Raw genomic sequence first — 22,782 nt, forward strand, 5'->3', positions numbered from 1 at the left:
TCCTTCCCTCCTCCGTTTACCACCATCTAACGACCGACAGCTAATCAACATCTAGGGATGAAAACAGAACTGAGATAATGTCCTCTGGCTCCGATGATGTATGTATCACTACAATCTAAAGAGCATCTACATATATCTCCACTCTGCCACTTGTTACAGCAAGGAAGTCCTCTGGCTCCTGGTGACATAAATGGCACCCCGTTTCCTACATAGTGCACTACTTTTCACCAGAGTGCTGTGGTCCCCTGTTCAAAACATAGTGCACTAAATAGGAAATATGGTCCCAATTAGGACACGTCCTTAAATAGCTCTCTGAGCCCTCCGTTTAGGACACTGAGACCTCGGTTTAGGACACTGAGACCTCCGTTTAGGACACTGAGACCTCCGTTTAGGACACTGAGCCCTCGGTTTAGGACACTGAGCCCTCCGTTTAGGACACTGAGACCTCGGTTTAGGACACTGAGCCCTCCGTTTAGGACACTGAGCCCTCCGTTTAGGACACTGAGACCTCCGTTTAGGACACTGAGACCTCCGTTTAGGACACTGAGCCCTCCGTTTAGGACACTGAGACCTCCGTTTAGGACACTGAGACCTCGGTTTAGGACACTGAGACCTCGGTTTAGGACACTGAGCCCTCCGTTTAGGACACTGAGCCCTCCGTTTAGGACACTAAGACCTCCGTTTAGGACACTGAGACCTCCGTTTAGGACACTGAGACCTCCGTTTAGGACACTGAGCCCTCGGTTTAGGACACTGAGCCCTCCGTTTAGGACACTGAGACCTCCGTTTAGGACACTGAGACCTCGGTTTAGGACACTGAGACCTCCGTTTAGGACACTGAGCCCTCGGTTTAGGACACTGAGACCTCCGTTTAGGACACTGAGACCTCGGTTTAGGACACTGAGACCTCGGTTTAGGACACTGAGCCCTCCGTTTAGGACACTGAGACCTCCGTTTAGGACACTGAGACCTCCGTTTAGGACACTGAGCCCTCCGTTTAGGACACTGAGACCTCCGTTTAGGACACTGAGCCCTCCGTTTAGGACACTGAGCCCTCCGTTTAGGACACTGAGACCTCGGTTTAGGACACTGAGCCCTCCGTTTAGGACACTGAGCCCTCCGTTTAGGACACTGAGACCTCCGTTTAGGACACTGAGACCTCCGTTTAGGACACTGAGCCCTCCGTTTAGGACACTGAGACCTCGGTTTAGGACACTGAGACCTCCGTTTAGGACACTGAGACCTCGGTTTAGGACACTGAGACCTCCGTTTAGGACACTGAGACCTCCATTTAGGACAAATCCATGCTGGGCAGCTTCATCAGACAACCGGATACTGTGTTTGACAGGGCTGAGTCAACTGTCTGTAACTGTAATCTGTACAGTGAGACAGTTATCTCTGTATGGTTTCTTAACCCCCCCAGTCAGACAGTTACCTCTGTCTGGTTTCCTAACCCCCCCCCCCCCCCCCAGTGAGGCAGTTATCTCTGTCTTGTTTCCTAACCCCCCCCAGTGAGACAGTTATCTCTGCCTGGCTTCCTAACCCCCCCATTCAGACAGTTATCTCTGTCTGGTTTCCTAACCCCCCCCAGTCAGACAGTTATCTCTGTCTGGTTTCCTAACCCCCCCCCCCCCCCCCTTCCAGTCAGACAGTTATCTATGTCTGGTTTCCTAACCCCCCCAGTGAGACAGTTATCTATGTCTGGTTTCCTAACCCCCCAGTCAGACAGTTATATCTGTCTGGCTTCCTAACCCCCCAGTGAAACAGTTAACTCTGTCTGGTTTCCTAACCCCCCCAGTCAGACAGTTATCTCTGTCTGGTTTCCTAACCCCCCAGTGAGACAGTTCCTCTGTCTGGTTTCCTAACCCCCCAGAGAGACAGTTCCTCTGTCTGGTTTCCTAACCCCCCAGTCAGACAGTTATCTATGTCTGGTTTCCTAACCCCCCAGTCAGACAGTTATCTATGTCTGGTTTCCTAACCCCCCAGTCAGACACTTATATCTGTCTGGTTTCCTAACCCCCCAGTGAGCCAGTTATCTCTGTCTGGCTTCCTAACCCCCACAGTCAGCCAGTTATCTCTGTCTGGCTTCCTAACCCCCCCAGTCAGACACTTATATCTGTCTGGTTTCCTAACCCCCCAGTCAGACAGTTATCTATGTCTGGTTTCCTAACCCCCCAGTCAGACACTTCTGGCTTCCTAACCCCCACAGTGAAAGAGTTATCTCTGTCTGGCTTACTAACTTAGAATAGTAGAATTAAATAGTGTTTTGACCCTTACAGAGTACCACCATCATTCAACACTTAGAATAGTAGAATAAAATTGTATTTTGACCCTTACAGAGTACCACCATCATTCAACACTTAGAATAGTAGAATAAAATTGTATTTTGACCCTTACAGAGTACCACCATCATTCAACACTTAGAATAGTAGAATAAAATTGTATTTTGACCCTTACAGAGTACCACCATCATTCAACACTTAGAATAGTAGAATAAAATTGTATTTTGACCCTTACAGAGTACCACCATCATTCAACACTTAGAATAGTAGAATTAAATTGTATTTTGACCCTTACAGAGTACCACCATCATTCAACACTTAGAATAGTAGAATTAAATTGTATTTTGACCCTTACAGAGTACCACCATCATTCAACACTTAGAATAGTATAATTAAATAGTGTTTTGACCCTTACAGAGTACCACCATCATTCAACACTTAGAATAGTATAATTAAATAGTGTTTTGACCCTTACAGAGTACCACCATCATTCAACACTTAGAATAGTATAATTAAATAGTGTTTTGACCCTTACAGAGTACCACCATCATTCAACACTTAGAATAGTAGAATAAAATTGTATTTTGACCCTTACAGAGTACCACCATCATTCAACACTTAGAATAGTAGAATTAAATTGTATTTTGACCCTTACAGAGTACCACCATCATTCAACACTTAGAATAGTAGAATTAAATAGTGTTTTGACCTGTAGAGAAATTGTAGCTCTCGCTTCTAGTTCTTAGAAAACTTAAACTGCATTATTTTTTATTTTTCATGTATTATTCCTTAAATTGTTCGCCCAGAAAATGTTCACAAGCATTTCACTACACCCACAATAAAATCTGCTAAACACGTGTATGTGACCAATACAATTTCATTTGATATTAGCAGAATGCGACATGGAAAGAATTCCGTTTTTTGCTAATGGGAACCAAATCCCAGGACACATCTGATGTCTAGAAAATAGAAGGTGGCTTATATTACTTTATATCAACTGAACCCTGGTCTAGTTTAGAGATAAAACTGTCCACGGAATACAACGTTAGACAGGAACATGGAAAGTCCCAGGATTCCATCTGGGACTGTGAAGCCACTGTAACCCCTAGCAACACGGAATGCATGGGAGATAAAAACCAATGTAGTCCTGCTGACTCAAACTCCCAGGATTCCATCTGGGACTGTGAAGCCACTGTAACCCCTAGCAACACGGAATGAATGGGAGATAAAAACCAATGCAGTCCTGCTGACTCAAACTCCCAGGATTCCATCTGGGACTGTGAAGCCACTGTAACCCCTAGCAACACGGAATGAATGGGAGAAGAGATGCACAGAGAAGAGATGCAGACAAATAAATATATATATATATATTTTTTTTTTTACAACGAGGAACGTGACTGAAAAGCCAACCTTTTAGTTCAAATACTATTTAAAATCTTTCAAAACACCTTTAGCGTTTACTCGAGCCTGGAGCCTAGAGTACCAGATGGGCGGGTTTTTTGGCATGTATTGATTTGGTCTATGAAGCCAGGCATGCTCAATCGAGCACAGATGAGGTATTTCAAATCATAAAAATAACAAAAAAGTATTTAAACCAGGTCTGCTGAGACAGGCTTGTATAAATCCCCAAAACGGCATGCTATTCCCTACACAGTGCCCGATAGGGTTCCTGGTCTAAAGTAGGTTACTATGTAGGGAACAGTGATGAAGGAGACTGGTTAAGTGTGGTTTGGGTCAGTGCTGCTGGTTGGTGAGTGGCCATGTAAAAGGACATCTGTATGTGAAAGCCTTTATATATTTATTTAACCATCAGTCCTCCGTCCTCCTTCTCTCTTTATGAGTCAAATGCAGACTAAGCTCTACTGGGCAGCGTACACACGGAGTGAGGGATTAAAGAGTTAGCCCTACTTTCCATAGATATGTTGTTGGCTCTGCATTTTGAAAATTCAACCCCTCTCCTCTCCTCTCCCCTCCCCTCTCCTCTTCCCTCTCCTCTCCTCTCCTCTCCTCTCCTCTCCTCTCCTCTCCTCTCCTCTCCTCTCCTCTCCTCTCCTCTCCTCTCCTCTCCTCTCCTCTCCCCTCTCCCCTTCCCTCTCCTCTCATTCTCCTCTCCTCTCCTCTCCTCTCCTCTCCTCCCGTCCTCTCCCCTCTCCTTCCCTCCCCTCTCGTCCTCTCCTCTCCTCCCTCCTCTATCTTCCCCTCCCTTACTTTCCTCTCCTCTCACCTCTCCTCTCACCTCTCCTCTCCTCATGTGTGGTACAGGCAGAGTTGAGCTCTGCATGGGTTCAAGCATTGCTGAAACAGCCAGACTTCATATCAACCCCCCAGGAAAGCTCCAGACATCCTTCCAGTGTACTATGGTAAAAGGCTAGGGAGTCCTGTCCAGCACTTACAGGGCCACAACAAGCTAAAAGAGGATTTTGGCAAAACATCAGAATGTATCTTACCGTACGGTAAATGGCTCACAGCAACACTCAAAAAGATCCCGGAGGTTCAAGGCCAGCCAGGACATCACGGATGAGTCCACCATGATGAACAATATAGTGTGAGATGATGTCAAGAGGATGTCTGTCCATACTCCTGTTAGTAGACTAGATTATGTCAGAGGATGTCAGAGGATGTCTGTCCATAATCCTGTTAGTAGACTAGATGATGTCAGAGGATGTCAGAGGATGTCTGTCCATACTCCTGTTAGTAGACTAGATGATGTCAGAGGATGTCAGAGGATGTCTGTCCATACTCCTGTAAGTAGACTAAATGATGTCAGAGGATGTCAGATGATGTCAGTCCGTACTCCTGTTAGGAGACTAGATGATGTCAGATGATGTCTGCCCATAATCCTGTTAGTAGACTAGATGAGGTCAGAGGATGTCAGAGGATGTCTGTCCATACTCCTGTTAGTAGACTAGATGATGTCAGAGGATGTCTGCCCATACTCCTGTTAGTAGACTAGATGATGTCAGAGGATGTCTGTCCATACTCCTGTTAGTAGACTAGATGATGTCAGAGGATGTCTGTCCATACTCCTGTTAGTAGACTAGATGATGTCAGAGGATGTCTGTCCATACTCCTGTTAGTAGACTAGATGATGTCAGAGGATGTCTGCCCATAATCCTGTTAGTAGACTAGATGATGTCAGAGGATGTCAGATGATGTCAGTCCGTACTCCTGTTAGGAGACTAGATGATGTCAGATGATGTCAGTCCATACTCCTGTTAGTAGACTAGATGATGTCAGAGGATGTCTGCCCAATAATCATGTTTGTAGACTAGATGATGTCAGAGGATGTCAGATGATGTCAGTCCGTACTCCTGTTAGGAGACTAGATGATGTCAGATGATGTCTGCCCATAATCCTGTTAGTAGACTAGATGATGTCAGATGATGTCAGTGCATACTCCTGTTAGTAGACTAGATGATGTCAGATGATGTCAGTCCATACTCCTGTTAGTAGACTAGATGATGTCAGATGATGTCAGTCCATACTCCTTTTAGTAGACTAGATGATGTCAGAGGATGTCAGATGGTGTCAGACCATACTCCTGTTAGTAGACTAGATGATGTCAGAGGATGTCAGATGGTGTTAGCCCATACTCCTGTTAGTAGACTAGATGATGTCAGAGGATGTCTGCCCATACTCCTGTTAGTAGACTAGATGATGTCAGAGGATGTCTGTCCATACTCCTGTTAGTAGACTAGATGATGTCAGAGGATGTCTGCCCATACTCCTGTTAGTAGACTAGATGATGTCAGAGGATGTCAGAGGATGTCTGCCCATACTCCTGTTAGTGGACTAGATGATGTTAGATGATGTCAGAGGATGTCTGCCCATACTCCTGTTAGTGGACTAGATGATGTTAGATGATGTCAGATGATGTCTGCCCATACTCCTGTTAGTGGACTAGATGATGTTAGATGATGTCAGATGATGTCTGCCCGTACTCCTGTTAGTAGACTAGATGATGTCAGAGGATGTCTGCCCATACTCCTGTTAGTGGACTAGATGATGTTAGATGATGTCAGATGATGTCTGCCCGTACTCCTGTTAGTAGACTAGATGATGTCAGAGGATGTCTGCCCGTACTCCTGTTAGTAGACTAGATGATGTTAGATGATGTCAGAGGATGCCAGAGGGTCTCTGTTCATCTATGTATATCTTATTACTAACAGTGAAACCTGAGTGATCTCCTGCAGTGAAACTACCAGAGTGTTTAATGTTTCTACCGCTAAAGCTCAGCTGGACACAGTCGCTGTATTTCTAACACCAAATATAACATGTATGGTTAAAACGGAATTAAAAACACTGAAAGGTATCGTCTCGTTGGAACCATTTATTATGAAATTCCTAAAGATAGATAGTAAACAGTCGTATTTTCATAAAACAGGGTTATAAAGAGCACTGTAGACACCTTGGGACTGATTTCAGATCAGAATTATTATGACATTACATACAACAAGCAAAAAAAAATAAAAAAAATAAAAAACGAGGAAAACAACAAAGCAACAAAAAAAACAGGTCAATTTTTAAACATTTTTTTTTTGCATAACACAACACATTAAAGATTACCAGGAGTTCAATTTACATAAAACATATCTTATTTACAGTATAAATGACATTGATGTAGTTATACAGTGGGTTGCAGTGCTGTGAGATGTGGAAAGAGGCCCAGGGAAAGAGCAGTCAACAAGAGTCACATATCATAGTGGTGGAGCCGGGACTGACTGGGACTGGCTGGGACTGGCCGGGACTGACTGGGATTGACCGGGACTGGCCGGGACTTACAGGGACTGGCCGGGACTGACTGGGACTGACAGGAACTGGCCGGGACTGGCCGGGACTGACTGGGACTGACTGGGACTGACTGGGACTGACTGGGACTGGATGGGACTGGCCGGGACTGACTGGGACTGGCCGGGACTGACCGGGACTGACTGGGACTGACTGGGACTGACTGGGACTGGATGGGACTGGCCGGGACTGACTGGGACTGACTGGGACTGGCTGGGTGTGACTGTGACTGGCCGCGGCAGGCTGGGGCTGGCATGGATTGGCTGGGACTTGCCGGGGCTGGCCAGGATTGGCTGGGACTGGCTGGGACTGGCCGGGGCTGGCCGGGGCTGGCCTGGATTGGCTGGGACTGGCTGGGACTGGCTGGGACTGACTGGGACTGGCCTGGATTGGCCCGGGACTGGCCGGGAGCGGCCGGGGCTGGCCGGGAGTGGCCGGTGCAGGCCGGGACTGGCTGGATGGTGATGATGGCGTTCTGTGTTTGTTATTATCACACTTCCCAAATGGTACCCTTTTCCCTACTAGTGCACTAGTTTGGACCAGTCGCAATTTCCTACATACTGCCCTATAGGTCCTGGTCAAAAGTAGTGCACTATATGTAGAATAGGTTACCAAAGTAGTGCACTATATATAGAATAGGGTACCAAAGTAGTGCACTATACATACAATAGGGTGCCAAAGTAGTGCTCTATATATATAGAATAGGGTACCAAGGTAGGGCTCTACATATAGAATTGGTACCAAAGTAGTGCACTATATATAGAATAGGGTGTCAAAGTAGTGCAATATATATAGAATAGGGTGCCAAAGTGGTGCACTATATATATAGAATAGGGTACCAAGGGAGGGCTTTACATATATAATTGGGTGCCAAAGTAGTGCACTATATAGAATAGGGTGTCAAAGTAGTGCACTATATATAGAATAGGGTGCCAAAGTAGTGCACTATATATAGAATAGGGTGTCAAAGTAGTGCACTATATAGAATTGGGTGTCAAAGTAGTGCACTATATAGAATTGGGTGCCAAAGTAGTGCACTATATAGAATAGGGTGTCAAAGTAGTGCACTATATATAGAATAGAGTGCCAAAGTAGTGCACTATATATAGAATAGGGTGCCAAAGTAGTGCACTATATAGAATAAAACCCCATCAGTAGATGTGACAACACACTGATGATCAAAATCTGTTCAACATTTCACATCAATGAACCCAATTAGAACACTCATAAGAGATGAGAGGGGGAGAGAGATGCACCCTATTCCCTACATAGTGCACTATACCACAGCCTTTTGATGCCCTGGTTAAAATAGAGCACCACACAAGAAATAGGGTGGAATTTGGAACGCCTAAGGGGAGTGGGGGAGAAGAGGAGTGGGGGAGAGGAGGGAAGGATGGTTTGACGTGAGATGAGGAAGAGGAGGAATGGAGGAGGGGTGAGGGTGCGGGGGGAAGGATGGTTTGAGGTGAGATGAGGAAGAGGAGGAATGGAGGAGGAGGGGTGGAGGAGAGGAGGGAAGGATGGTTTGAGGTGAGACGAGGAAGAGGAGGAATGGAGGAGGAGTTGGGGAGAGGAGGAAAGGAGGAGGAGCGGGGGAGAGGAGGGAAGGATGGTTTGAGGTGAGACGAGGAAGAGGAGGAATGGAGGAGGGGTGAGGGTGCGGAGGGAAGGATGGTTTGACGTGAGACGAGGAAGAGGAGGAATGGAGGAGGGGTGAGGGTGCGGAGGGAAGGATGGTTTGAGGTGAGATGAGGAAGAGGAGGAATGGAGGAGGAGGGGTGGAGGAGAGGAAGGAAGGATGGTTTGAAGTGAGACGAGGAAGAGGAGGAATGGAAGTGGGAGTGGGGTGCATAGATTCATCATCATCATCATCATCATCATTCATCATCATCATCAACCTGTAATCTTATAGACCTAATGATGTGTAAATAAGCAAAGTCCAGAAACATGTTCTTCCAGCCTCTACTCCGCTCTCCTCATTTCACAGCAAGAAAGAAAGGCCCATTTGAACTGACAGCATTCTGATCAATACGGTTCAGGGTGTCGGCTAAAGGGAAACGGTTGTTTTTAAGGCTACTGGTAGACGTTGTGTTTCAATAATCATGCAGTGTTTCAAAGGTATTCATGGAACAGTAATGGATGGGACCTAGTTTGTTGACAACCGTTGGACATTGCCCATCCAATGCTGTGGTGAATGTTAGTAAAATCATCAAGGTGAACATGAATGAATGAATGAATGACCTGTGATTTTGGTTTGTATTGGTGTTCCACGTTCTCAAAGAAGGACAGACTTCCACACTAAATTGGGACAGACTTCCACACTAAATCAGGACAGACTTCCACACTAAATAAGGACAGACTTCGACACTAAATTGGGACAGACTTCCACACTAAATCAGGACAGACTTACACACTAAATCAGGACAGACTTCCACACTAAATCAGGACAGACTTCCACACTAAAACAGGACAGACTTCCACACTAAATCAGGACAGACTTCCACACTAAAACAGGACAGACTTCCACACTAAATAAGGACAGACTTCCACACTAAAACAGGACAGACTTCCACACTAAGACAGGACAGACTCCAACACTAAAACAGGACAGATTTCCACACTAAAGCAGGACAGACTTCCACACTAAAGCAGGACAGACTTCCACACTAAATCTGGACAGACTTTCACACTAAATCAGGACAGACTTCCACATTAAATCAGGACAGACTTCCACACTAAATCAGGACAGATTTCCACACTAAATCAGGACAGACGTCCACATTAAAACAGGACAGACTTCCACACTAAATCAGGACAAACTTCCACACTAAATCAGGACAGACTTCCACACTAAAGCAGGACAGACTCCCACAGTAAATCAGGACAGACTTCCACACGAAATCAGGACAGACTTCTACATTAAATCAGGACAGACTTCCACACTAAATCAGGACAGACTTCCACACTAAATCAGGACAGACTCCAACACTAAATCAGGACAGACTTCCACACTAAGACAGGACAGGAAAGGTGATATGTGGTGGATTTATCAGATGTCTCTCTGATCTGTAAAGCTGATCATTTTATCTCACCACACTTCGATGGCAATGGGTACGTCCCAAATGGTACCGTATTCCACAGTGCACTACCTTTACCCAGCCCTGGTTGAAAGAAGTGCACTAGCTTTAATCAGCCCTGGTTGAAAGAAGTGCACTAGCTTTACCCAGACCTGGTTGAAAGAAGTGCACTAGCTTTAATCAGCCCTGGTTGAAAGAAGTGCACTATTTATGGAATAGGATGCCAATTGGGACGAACAACACTGGATGTTGGCGAGCGATAGACAGAGGCTGACAAAGATGTTGTGACCAAGATTCAGATAGATAATTAAATGAATTAGATTATTAAATTAATCTCAAACATTGTAAATATCCTCCTGGTAACATTAACAGGGTTGTAACTGTGATATTCTGTAATGGAGACAGTGGACAGCAGCTTAATTTAACACAGTTGTAACTGTGATATTCTGTAATGGAGACAGTGGACAGCAGCTTAATTTAACACAGTTGTAACTGTGATATTCTGTAATGGAGACAGTAGACAGCTGTTTAATTTAACACAGTTGTAACTGTGATATTCTGTAATGGAGACAGTAGACAGAAGTTTAATTTAACACAGTTGTAACTGTGATATTCTGTAATGGAGACAGTAGACAGAAGTTTAATTTAACACAGTTGTAACTGTGATATTCTGTAATGGAGACAGTGGCCACCAATATCTTTAACACAGATGGAACTAAAATAATGAAAGACAAGGTGACAAGGAGCTTGACTGTTGATCCAGGGATTAAGAGGGAGGAAGAGGAGGAGGAGGGTATTCATGTTGGTGTTTCACACCCTGGTTCCACCCTAAGGCCTCATTAGGCTCTTATAGTTAGACAGTATTCGCATCCCAAACAATCCCACGATGCAACTCACTTCCTGTTCACCCACCTAGACATCGATGGGCCGTTTCCCGGACACAGAGATTCTCTACCGTCAATAAAAAATTTTAGTCCAGAACCAGTCGCAATCTGTTGTCCAGGAAACCAGACCGAAAGGTCCTGAAGCTATAAAGCAGATGATTTGTCAGCATGTACAAGTCCCTAACAGTCTCCACCTGCTCCAGTGATACAGTACAACAGGCCTCTACACTACAGCAGACATGACACAGCAGTCTCCATCTGCTCCAGTGATACAGTACAACAGGCCTCTACACTACAGCAGACAGCCGTCTCCATCTGTTTCAGTGATACAGTACAACAGGCCTCTACACTACAGCAGACATGACACAGCAGTCTCCATCTGCTCCAGTGATACAGTACAACAGGCCTCTACACTACAGTAGACATGACACAGCAGTCTCCATCTGCTCCAGTGATACAGTACAAAAGGCCTACACTACAACAGACAGCAGTCTCCATCTGCTCCAGTGATACAGTACAACAGACAGCAGTCTCCATCTGCTCCAGCGATACAGTACAACAGGCCTACACTACAGCAGACATGACACAGCAGTCTCCATCTGCTCCAGCGATACAGTACAACAGGCCTCTACGCTACAGCAGTCATGACACAGCAGTCTCCACCTGCTCCAGTGATACAGTACAACAGGCCTCTACACTACAGTAGACAGCAGTCTCCATCTGCTCCAGTGATACAGTACAACAGGCCTCTACACTACAGTAGACAGCAGTCTCCATCTGCTCCAGTGATACAGTACAACAGGCCTACACTACAATAGACAGCAGTCTCCATCTGCTCCAGTGATACAGTACAACAGGCCTTTACAATACAGCAGACATGACACAGCAGTCTCCATCTGCTCCAGTGATACAGTACAACAGGCCTCTACACTACAGCAGACAGCAGTCTCCACCTGCTCCAGTGAAACAGTACAACAGGCCTACACTACAGCAGACAGCAGTCTCCATCTGCTCCAGTGATACAGTACAACAGGCCTACGTTACAGCAGACATGACACAGCAGTCTCCATCTGCTCCAGTGATACAGTACAACAGGCCTACACTACAACAGACAGCAGTCTCCATCTGCTCCAGTGATACAGTACAACAGACAGCAGTCTCCATCTGCTCCAGCGATACAGTACAACAGGCCTACACTACAGCAGACATGACACAGCAGTCTCCATCTGCTCCAGTGATACAGTACAACAGGCCTACACTACAGCAGACATGACACAGCAGTCTCCATCTGCTCCAGTGATACAGTACAACAGGCCTACACTACAACAGACAGCAGTCTCCATCTGCTCCAGTGATACACTACAACAGACAGCAGTCTCCATCTGCTCCAGTGATACAGTACAACAGGCCTCTACACTACAACAGACAGCAGTCTCCATCTGCTCCAGTGATACAGTACAACAGGCCTACGTTACAGCAGACATGACACAGCAGTCTCCATCTGCTCCAGTGATACAGTACAACAGGCCTACACTACAACAGACAGCAGTCTCCATCTGCTCCAGAGATACAGTACAACAGGCCTCTACACTACAACAGACAGCAGTCTCCATCTGTTCCAGTGATACAGTACAACAGGCCTCTACACTACAGCAGACAGCAGTCTCCATCTGCTCCAGAGATACAGTACAACAGGCCTACGTTACAGCAGACATGACACAGCAGTCTCCATCTGCTCCAGTGATACAGTACAACAGGCCTACACTACAACAGACAGCAGTCTCCATCTGCTCCAGTGATACACTACAACAGACAGCAGTCTCCATCTGCTCCAGAGATACAGTACAACAGGCCTCTACACTACAACAGACAGCAGTCTCCATCTGCTCCAGTGATACAGTACAACAGACAGCAGTCTCCATCTGCTCCAGCGATACAGTACAACAGGCCTACACTACAACAGACAGCAGTCTCCATCTGCTCCAGCGATACAGTACAACAGGCCTCTACGTTACAGCAGTCATGACACAGCAGTCTCCATCTGCTCCAGTGATACAGTACAACAGGCCTCTACACTACAGCAGTCATGACACAGCAGTCTCCATCTGCTCCAGTGATACAGTACAACAGGCCTCTACGCTACAGCAGACAGCAGTCTCCATCTGCTCCAGCGATACAGTACAACAGGCCTCTACGTTACAGCAGTCATGACACAGCAGTCTCCATCTGCTCCAGTGATACAGTACAACAGGCCTACACTACAACAGACAGCAGTCTCCATCTGCTCCAGCGATACAGTACAACAGGCCTACACTACAACAGACAGCAGTCTCCATCTGTTTCAGTGATACAGTACAACAGGCCTCTACGCTACAGCAGACAGCAGTCTCCATCTGCTCCAGCGATACAGTACAACAGGCCTACACTACAACAGACAGCAGTCTCCACCTGCTCCAGTGATACAGTACAACAGGCCTACACTACAACAGACAGCAGTCTCCACCTGCTCCAGTGATACAGTACAACAGGCCTACACTACAACAGACAGCAGTCTCCACCTGCTCCAGTGATACAGTACAACAGGCCTACACTACAGCAGACAGCAGTCTGCATCTGCTCCAGTGATACAGTACAACAGGCCTACACTACAACAGACAGCAGTCTCCACCTGCTCCAGTGATACAGTACAACAGGCCTACACTACAACAGACAGCAGTCTCCACCTGCTCCAGTGATACAGTACAACAGGCCTACACTACAACAGACAGCAGTCTCCACCTGCTCCAGTGATACAGTACAACAGGCCTACACTACAACAGACAGCAGTCTCCATCTGCTCCAGTGATACAGTACAACAGGCCTACACTACAACAGACAGCAGTCTCCATCTGCTCCAGTGATACAGTACAACAGGCCTACACTACAACACACAGCAGTCTCCACCTGCTCCAGTGATACAGTACAACAGGCCTACACTACAACAGACAGCAGTCTCCATCTGCTCCAGTGATACAGTACAACAGGCCTACACTACAACAGACAGCAGTCTCCACCTGCTCCAGTGATACAGTACATCAGGCCTCTACGCTACAGCAGACAGCAGTCTCCATCTGCTCCAGTGATACAGTACAACAGGCCTCTACACTACAGCAGTCATGACACAGCAGTCTCCATCTGCTCCAGTGATACAGTACAACAGGCCCACACTACAGCAGTCATGACACAGCAGTCTCCATCTGCTCCAGAGATACAGTACAACAGGCCTACACTACAGCAGTCATGACACAGCAGTTTGCATTGAACAGGATATGCTTCAGAGACACAAATGAAACGTTTTGGTTGTTTAAAACTAAGTTGTTAAACTACAGTATCTCCTCTTTACAGAAAGCTATCACTCCAGTACATCGTTCACTCATACAGCAGATTAACTCAATCAGACAAATGTTTTTTATCGTTTCATGTCCTAAAACGTCCTTGAAAAGCCAGCCCTTACTGTACATACAGGAAACATGATGTCTGCCAGCAGTCAGTCAGGCAGTCACCCAGTCAGGCAGTCAGTCAGGCAGTCACCCAGTCAGGCAGTCAGGCAGTCAGGCAGTCACCCAGTCAGGCAGTCACCCAGTCAGGCAGTCAGGCAGGCAGGCAGTCAGGCAGTCACCCAGTCAGGAAGTCACCCAGTCAGGCAGTCACCGAGTCAGGAAGTCACCCAGTCAGGCAGTCACCCAGTCAGGCAGTCACCCAGTCAGGCAGGCTGGCAGTCAGGCAGTCAGGCAGTCAGGCTGGCAGGCAGTCACCCAGTCAGGCAGTCAGGCAGTCACCCAGTCAGGCAGTCAGGCAGTCAGGCAGTCACCCAGTCAGGCAGTCACCCAGTCAGGCAGTCTGGCAGTCAGGCAGTCACCCAGTCACCCAGTCAGGCAGTCAGGCAGTCAGGCAGTCAGGCAGTCACCCAGTCAGGCAGTCAGGCAGTCACCCAGTCAGGCAGTCAGGCAGTCACCCAGTCACCCAGTCAGGCAGTCAGGCAGTCAGGTAGTCACCCAGTCAGGCAGTCAGGCAGTCACTCAGTCAGGCAGTCAGGCAGTCACCCAGTCAGGCAGTCAGGCAGTCAGGCAGTCACCCAGTCAGGCAGTCACCCAGTCACCCAGTCAGGCAGTCAGGCAGTCAGGCAGTCACCCAGTCAGGCAGTCAGGCAGTCACCCAGTCAGGCAGTCAGGCAGTCAGGCAGTCACCCAGTCAGGCAGTCACCCAGTCACCCAGTCAGGCAGTCAGGCAGTCACCCAGTCAGGCAGTCAGGCAGTCACCCAGTCAGGCAGTCAGGCAGTCACCCAGTCAGGCAGTCAGGCAGTCAGGCAGTCACCCAGTCAGGCAGTCAGGCAGTCACCCAGTCAGGCAGTCAGGCAGTCACCCAGTCAGGCAGTCACCCAGTCACCCAGTCACCCAGTCACCCAGTCAGGCAGTCACCCAGTCACCCAGTCACCCAGTCAGGCAGTCACCCAGTCAGGCAGTCAGGCAGTCAGAAGTAATGTGGATGAAGAATGTAAAGATATAACAGGCTACCAGATTGAGCCTCTCCTCTCCTCTCTTCTCCTCTCATCTCCTCTCCTCTCCTTTCCTCTCCTCTCCTCTCCTCACCTCTCCTCTCTCTGCTCTCTCTGCAGCGCTATCTTCTCTTCTCTCTCCTCTCTCTTTGCTCTCTCTGCTCTCTCTGCTCTCCTCTCTCTCTGCTCTCTCTCTCTCTGCTCTCTCTGCTCTCTCTGCTCTCTCTGCTCTCTCTCTCTGCTCTCTCTGCTCTCTCTGCTCTCTCAGCAGCTCTCTCTTCTCTTCTCTCTCTCGCTCCTCTCCACTCTCTATCACTCCTCTCAATATCAGCACAACTCAGAAGATATTGCAAAAAAACTTTTCCCTCAGGTGAAACATTGTCATAGCCCATTAATCTTTTCAAACTTGGCCCCAGTCGGTTCGCTCCGATCCTTAGGAGGGAAGGAGGCAGGGAGGCAGGGAGGCAGGGAGACAGGGAGACAGGGAGGCAGGGAGGGAGGGAGGGAGGGAGGGAGGGAGGGAGGGAGGGAGGGAGGGAGGGAGGGAGGGAGGGAGGGAGGGAGGGAGGGAGGGAGGGAACTGTACCTCCTCTAATCGTATCTTTTTAATGTAGTCAAGGAAGGATGGCTCAGTAGCATCCCAAATAGCACCCTACTACCCTCTGTAGTGCACTACTTTAGACCATATTCTGTGGGTTTAATGTTGTTCACTATTAATATTCTGTGGGTTTAATGTTTTTCACTATTAATATTCTGTGGGTTTAATGTTGACTTACAGTGAATATATGCATAGCTACACGTTTAGCATGTATATATTGTCCGTGTTGGGATTTGAACCCATGACCTTGGCATCACAAGACCACCAACCTCACTAGATATTGATAGTCAGCTGTCTTGACTAACAGACAGTGATATGAGAACTGTTGGGTTCCTTCATCAATGGCCTGGATTCACACGGCGTCTCAGAGTAGGGGTTCTGATTTGGGATCAAAGGCCTGGATTCACACAGCGTCTCAGAGTGTGTGGTTCTGATTTGGGATTAAATGCCTGGATTCACACAGCGTCTCAGAGTGTGTGGTTCTGATTTGGGATTAAATGCCTGGATTCACACAGCGTCTCAGAGTAGGGGTTCTGATTTGGGATCAAAGGCCTGGATTCACACAGCGTCTCAGAGTGTGTGGTTCTGATTTGGGATTAAATGCCTGGATTCACACAGCGTCTCAGAGTAGGGGTTCTGATTTGGGATCAAAGGCCTGGATTCACACAGCGTCTCAGAGTGTGTGGTTCTGATTTGGGATCAAAGGCCTGGATTCACACAGCGTCTCAGAGTGTGTGGTTCTGATTTGGGATCAAAGGCCTGGATTCACACAGCGTCTCAGAGTGTGTGGTTCTGATTTGGGATTAAAGGCCTGGATTCACACAGCGTCTCAGAGTGTGTGGTTCTGATTTGGGATTAAATGCCTGGATTCACACAGCGTCTCAGAGTAGGGGTTCTGATTTGGGATTAAAGGCCTGGATTCACACAGCGTCTCAGAGTGTGTGGTTCTGATTTGGAATTAAATGCCTGGATTCACACAGCGTCTCAGAGTAGGGGTTCTGATTTGGGATTAAAGGCCTGTATTCACACAGCGTCTCAGAGTGTGTGGTTCTGATTTGGGATTAAATGCCTGGATTCACACAGCGTCTCAGAGTAGGGGTTCTGATTTGGGATTAAATGCCTGTATTCACACAGCGTCTCAGAGTGTGTGGTTCTGATTTGGGATTAAATGCCTGGATTCACACAGCGTCTCAGAGTAGGGGTTCTGATTTGGGATTAAAGGCCTGGATTCACACAGCGTTTCAGAGTGTGTGGTTCTGATTTGGGATTAAATGCCTGGATTCACACAGCGTCTCAGAGTAGGGGTTCTGATTTGGGATCAAAGGCCTGGATTCACACGGAGTCTCAGAGTAGGGATTCTGATTTGGGATCAAAGGCCTGGATTCACACAGCGTCTCAGAGTGTGTGGTTCTGATTTGGGATCAAAGGCCTGGATTCACACAGCGTCTCAGAGTAGGGGTTCTGATTTGGGATCAAAGGCCTGGATTCACACAGCGTCTCAGAGTGTGTGGTTCTGATTTGGGATCAAAGGCCTGGATTCACACAGCGTCTCAGAGTAGGGGTTCTGATTTGGGATCAAAGGCCTGGATTCACACAGCGTCTCAGAGTGTGTGGTTCTGATTTGGGATTAAATGCCTGGATTCACACAGCGTCTCAGAGTGTGTGGTTCTGATTTGGGATTAAATGCCTGGATTCACACAGCGTCTCAGAGTAGGGGTTCTGATTTGGGATCAAAGGCCTGGATTCACACAGCGTCTCAGAGTGTGTGGTTCTGATTTGGGATTAAATGCCTGGATTCACACAGCGTCTCAGAGTAGGGGTTCTGATTTGGGATCAAAGGCCTGGATTCACACAGCGTCTCAGAGTGTGTGGTTCTGATTTGGGATCAAAGGCCTGGATTCACACAGCGTCTCAGAGTGTGTGGTTCTGATTTGGGATCAAAGGCCTGGATTCACACAGCGTCTCAGAGTGTGTGGTTCTGATTTGGGATTAAAGGCCTGGATTCACACAGCGTCTCAGAGTGTGTGGTTCTGATTTGGGATTAAATGCCTGGATTCACACAGCGTCTCAGAGTAGGGGTTCTGATTTGGGATCAAAGGCCTGGATTCACACAGCGTCTCAGAGTGTGTGGTTCTGATTTGGAATTAAATGCCTGGATTCACACAGCGTCTCAGAGTAGGGGTTCTGATTTGGGATTAAAGGCCTGTATTCACACAGCGTCTCAGAGTGTGTGGTTCTGATTTGGGATTAAATGCCTGGATTCACACAGCGTCTCAGAGTAGGGGTTCTGATTTGGGATTAAATGCCTGTATTCACACAGCGTCTCAGAGTGTGTGGTTCTGATTTGGGATTAAATGCCTGGATTCACACAGCGTCTCAGAGTAGGGGTTCTGATTTGGGATTAAAGGCCTGGATTCACACAGCGTCTCAGAGTGTGTGGTTCTGATTTGGGATTAAATGCCTGGATTCACACAGCGTCTCAGAGTAGGGGTTCTGATTTGGGATCAAAGGCCTGGATTCACACAGCGTCTCAGAGTAGGGGTTCTGATTTGGGATCAAAGGCCTGGATTCACACGGAGTCTCAGAGTAGGGATTCTGATTTGGGATCAAAGGCCTGGATTCACACAGCGTCTCAGAGTGTGTGGTTCTGATTTGGGATCAAAGGCCTGGATTCACACAGCGTCTCAGAGTAGGGGTTCTGATTTGGGATCAAAGGCCTGGATTCACACAGCGTCTCAGAGTGTGTGGTTCTGATTTGGGATCAAAGGCCTGGATTCACACAGCGTCTCAGAGTGTGTGGTTCTGATTTGGGATCAAAGGCCTGGATTCACACAGCGTCTCAGAGTGTGTGGTTCTGATTTGGGATCAAAGGCCTGGATTCACACAGCGTCTCAGAGTGTGTGGTTCTGATTTGGGATCAAAGGCCTGGATTCACACAGCGTCTCAGAGTGTGTGGTTCTGATTTGGGATCAAAGGCCTGGATTCACACAGCGTCTCAGAGTGTGTGGTTCTGATTTGGGATCAAAGGCCTGGATTCACACGGAGTCTCAGAGTAGGGGTTCTGATTTGGGATCAAAGGCCTGGATTCACACGGAGTCTCAGAGTAGGGGTTCTGATTTAGGATCAGGTCCCCCACCAGCCCAAACGAATATGAGGTAAAAGGCAATGCGATCCGATGCGTCACTCTGTGAATACAAGCCAACGGCTGTAGAGTTTATTAAAAGGTTTATTATAAGGTTTATTATAAGGTTTATTATAAGGTTTATTATAAGGTTTATTATAAGGTTTATTGTAAGGTTTATTATAAGGTTTATTATAAGGTTAATTATAAGGTTTATTATAAGGTTTATTATAAGGTTTATTATAAGGTTTATTGTAAGGTTTATTATAAGGTTTATTAAAAGGTTTATTATAAGGTTTATTATAAGGTTTATTAAAAGGTTTATTATAAGGTTTATTATAAGGTGTATTAAAAGGTTTATTATAAGGTTTATTATAAGGTTTATTATAAGGTTTATTATAAGGTTTATTAAAAGGTTTATTAAAAGGTTTATTATAAGGTTTATTAAAAGGTTTATTATAAGGTTTATTAAAAGGTTTATTATAAGGTTTATTATAAGGTTTATTATAAGGTTTATTATAAGGTGTATTATAAGGTTTATTATAAGGTTTATTAAAAGGTTTATTATAAGGTTTATTATAAGGTTTATTATAAGGTTTATTATGAGGTGTATTATAAGGTTTATTATAAGGTTTATTAAAAGGTGTATTATAAGGTTTATTATAAGGTTTATTATAAGGTTTATTGTAAGGTTTATTATAAGGTTTATTAGAAGGTGTGCGACCAGTGCAGGTGAGAACCCTGTTGAGTCAACGTCTGTGTGTGAGAACCAGATGTGCAGCTGAATCAATAAATTAAATGTTCCCTACACTACTTCATAGAATCATTTAAAGCCCTGCAATGTCATGTATTGTCATGTTGTGTCTTTCTGTCCTTTCCTTTCACCCTGTCTCCCTCTGCTGGTCGTATTAGGTTACCTTTTCTCCCCCGCTTTCCCCCAGCTGTTCCTTGTCTCCTCTTGACTACCTCGTCACCCCTTCTCCCACCTGTTCCCCTTTTCCCTCTGATTAGTCCCCTATATCTCTCTCTGTTTTTGTTCCTGTCCTTGTCGGATTCTTGTTTGTTGTGTTTCATGCCTGAGCCAGACTATCGTCATGTTTGCTGTAACCTTGTCCTGTCCTGTCGGAATCTGCCGGTCTATCTGAGCCTACCTATGTTTGGTTATTAAAGAAGCTCTGTTTAAGTTAGTTCGCTTTTGGGTCCTCATTCACTCACCGTAACATGCAATCACAAACACCTTTAAAACCTTCCAGAACAGGAGTCAAAAATAACCAGGGAAGTGTTCCATATGGAAAAATATTCCCTATGTAGTGCACTACTTTAGACCAGAGCCCTATAGAACCCTATTCCATATATAGTGCACTACTTTAGACCAGGGCACTATAGAACCCTATTCCCTATATATAGTGCACTACTTTAGACCAGAGCCCTATAGAACCCTATTCCCTATATAGTGCACTACTTTAGACCAGAGCCCTATAGAACCCTACTCCATATATATATATTGCACTACTTTAGACCAGAGCCCTATAGAACCCTATTCCCTATATAGTGCACTACTTTAGACCAGAGCCCTATAGAACCCTATTCCCTACATAGTGCACTACTTTAGACCAGAGCCCTATAGAACCCTACTCCATATATAGTGCACTACTTTAGACGAGAGCCCTATAGAACCCTATTCCCTATATAGTGCACTACTTTAGACCAGAGCCCTATAGAACCCTATTCCCTATCCCCCCCCCCCCCCCCCCCCCCCCCCGCTGCCCATCCGTCCCTCCCCCTCCGCCCCTCCCCTAAAGTTGTCAGTCAAGGGTGCTGTTCTAGGGCTGATTCCAAACAAGCCTTTCTGTTGGCTGCTGTGATCACTAACTAGATAGTGTGTTATTGTCCATTCCACTGCACCATTTACAAAGGAGAGGAGGGTGTCTGGTGGATCCCTTAGTCTGTATAATAGTGAACTAGTTTTAAATGCACAGGGGCCCATATGGCTGAGCAACACCCAGCCCTGAGCAACACCCTGAGCAACATCCTGAGACATCCTGAGACGTCCTGAGACATCCTGGGACATCCTGAGACATCCTGAGACATCCTGGGAGATCCTGAGACATCCCGAGACATCCTGAGACATCCTGGGACATCCTGAGACATCCTGGGACATCCTGAGACATCCTGAGACATCCTGAGACATCCTGAGAGATCCTGAGACACCGTGAGACATCCTGAGAGATCACTCACGTTGCAGAGCCACTGTGTTCATCCATTAGCTGGGGATAGAGGCTATCTACTCTAGGTATTGTGGCTACAAACACACAGAATACACACAGAACACACACAGAACACACACAGAACACACACAGAATACACACAGAATACACACAGTACAACGTCAGGACACAACGGACAACTGTCACTGCTTTTCTGTATCAATTATTAAAACATATTGATCGCAATGAATCTGATAATGAATTGTGGGACGACTGTAGGAAGTGGTTAGAAATTACCCCACTGCACTGTCATACCTCACGTGTGTGTGTGTGTGTGTGTGTGTGTGTATGTGTGTGTGTGTGTGTGTGAGAGAGAGTGGCATACTTAATGTGTCCTACTAGTGAACCTGCTCTCAGCAGAAAAAATGACCCCAACACCCCTCCCCTCCCATGGCCTCCTCTACCCCCCCCCACCATCCCTTGACCCCCATCTCCGTCCACCTCTCCCCACCACCCCTCCCCTCCCCCAGCCTCCTCCATCTCCACTACAGAGATGTAGAACACTGACAACACCAACAAACCAGACCTTAATGGTTCTTTTGTCCGCCATCTTTCTTTTACAACCTCTGAGGCGTCAACCCAGAGATGTGATGCGTCAACAGGAGTCACACCGTCCCCCTCATCCCTCTATCCAGCCCCTGCACACGAGCTCTCTCTCTCTTCCCGGATAGCTCTTATCAGTGATTCGTCTTCGACTGTCATTATCAATCTGCCTGTGCATTTAGCAACGTCGTTAGACATGAGTTTTTCACTGAGGATCAGAGAGGAGAAAGCCACAAACACAGTCTGCTCTCTCTCTCTCTGTCTCTCTCTCTCTCTCTCTCTCTCTCCCAAAGCATTAGGCACAAGTATTTCACTGAGTATTGGAGAGAGCCACAAACACAGATTGCTCTCCATCTCTCTCTCTCTCCCTCTCCCAAAGCATTAGGCATGAGTATTTCATTAAAGAGAAGAGAGAGCCACAAACACAGTCTGCTCTCTCTCTCTCTCTCTCCCTCTCTCTCTCTCTCTCTCTCTCTCTCTCTGTCTCTCTCTCTCTCTCTCTCTCTCTCTCTCTCTCTCTCTCTCTCTCTCTCTCTGTCTCTCTCTCTCTCTCTCTCTCTCTCTCTCTCTCTCTCTCTCTCTCTCTCTCTCTCTCTCTCTCTCTCTCTCTCTCTCTCTCTCTCTCTCTCTCTCTCTCTCTCTCTCCCATCTTCCAAAGCATTAGGCACGAGAATTTCACTGAGGATC

At 46.7% G+C, this 22,782-nt stretch overlaps 1 pseudogene; it reads right to left on the reverse strand.

Annotated features, from left to right (window-relative positions):
* Positions 1 to 300: 300 nt before the first annotated feature.
* LOC149975337 (uncharacterized) lies at positions 301 to 21,506 on the reverse strand (annotated as a pseudogene).
* Positions 21,507 to 22,782: the final 1,276 nt, after the last annotated feature.

This window comes from Oncorhynchus mykiss, chromosome 18, assembly GCF_057628025.1.
Source record: "Oncorhynchus mykiss isolate SJ-2025 chromosome 18, ASM5762802v1, whole genome shotgun sequence".
NCBI classification, from domain to species: Eukaryota; Metazoa; Chordata; class Actinopteri; order Salmoniformes; family Salmonidae; genus Oncorhynchus; species Oncorhynchus mykiss.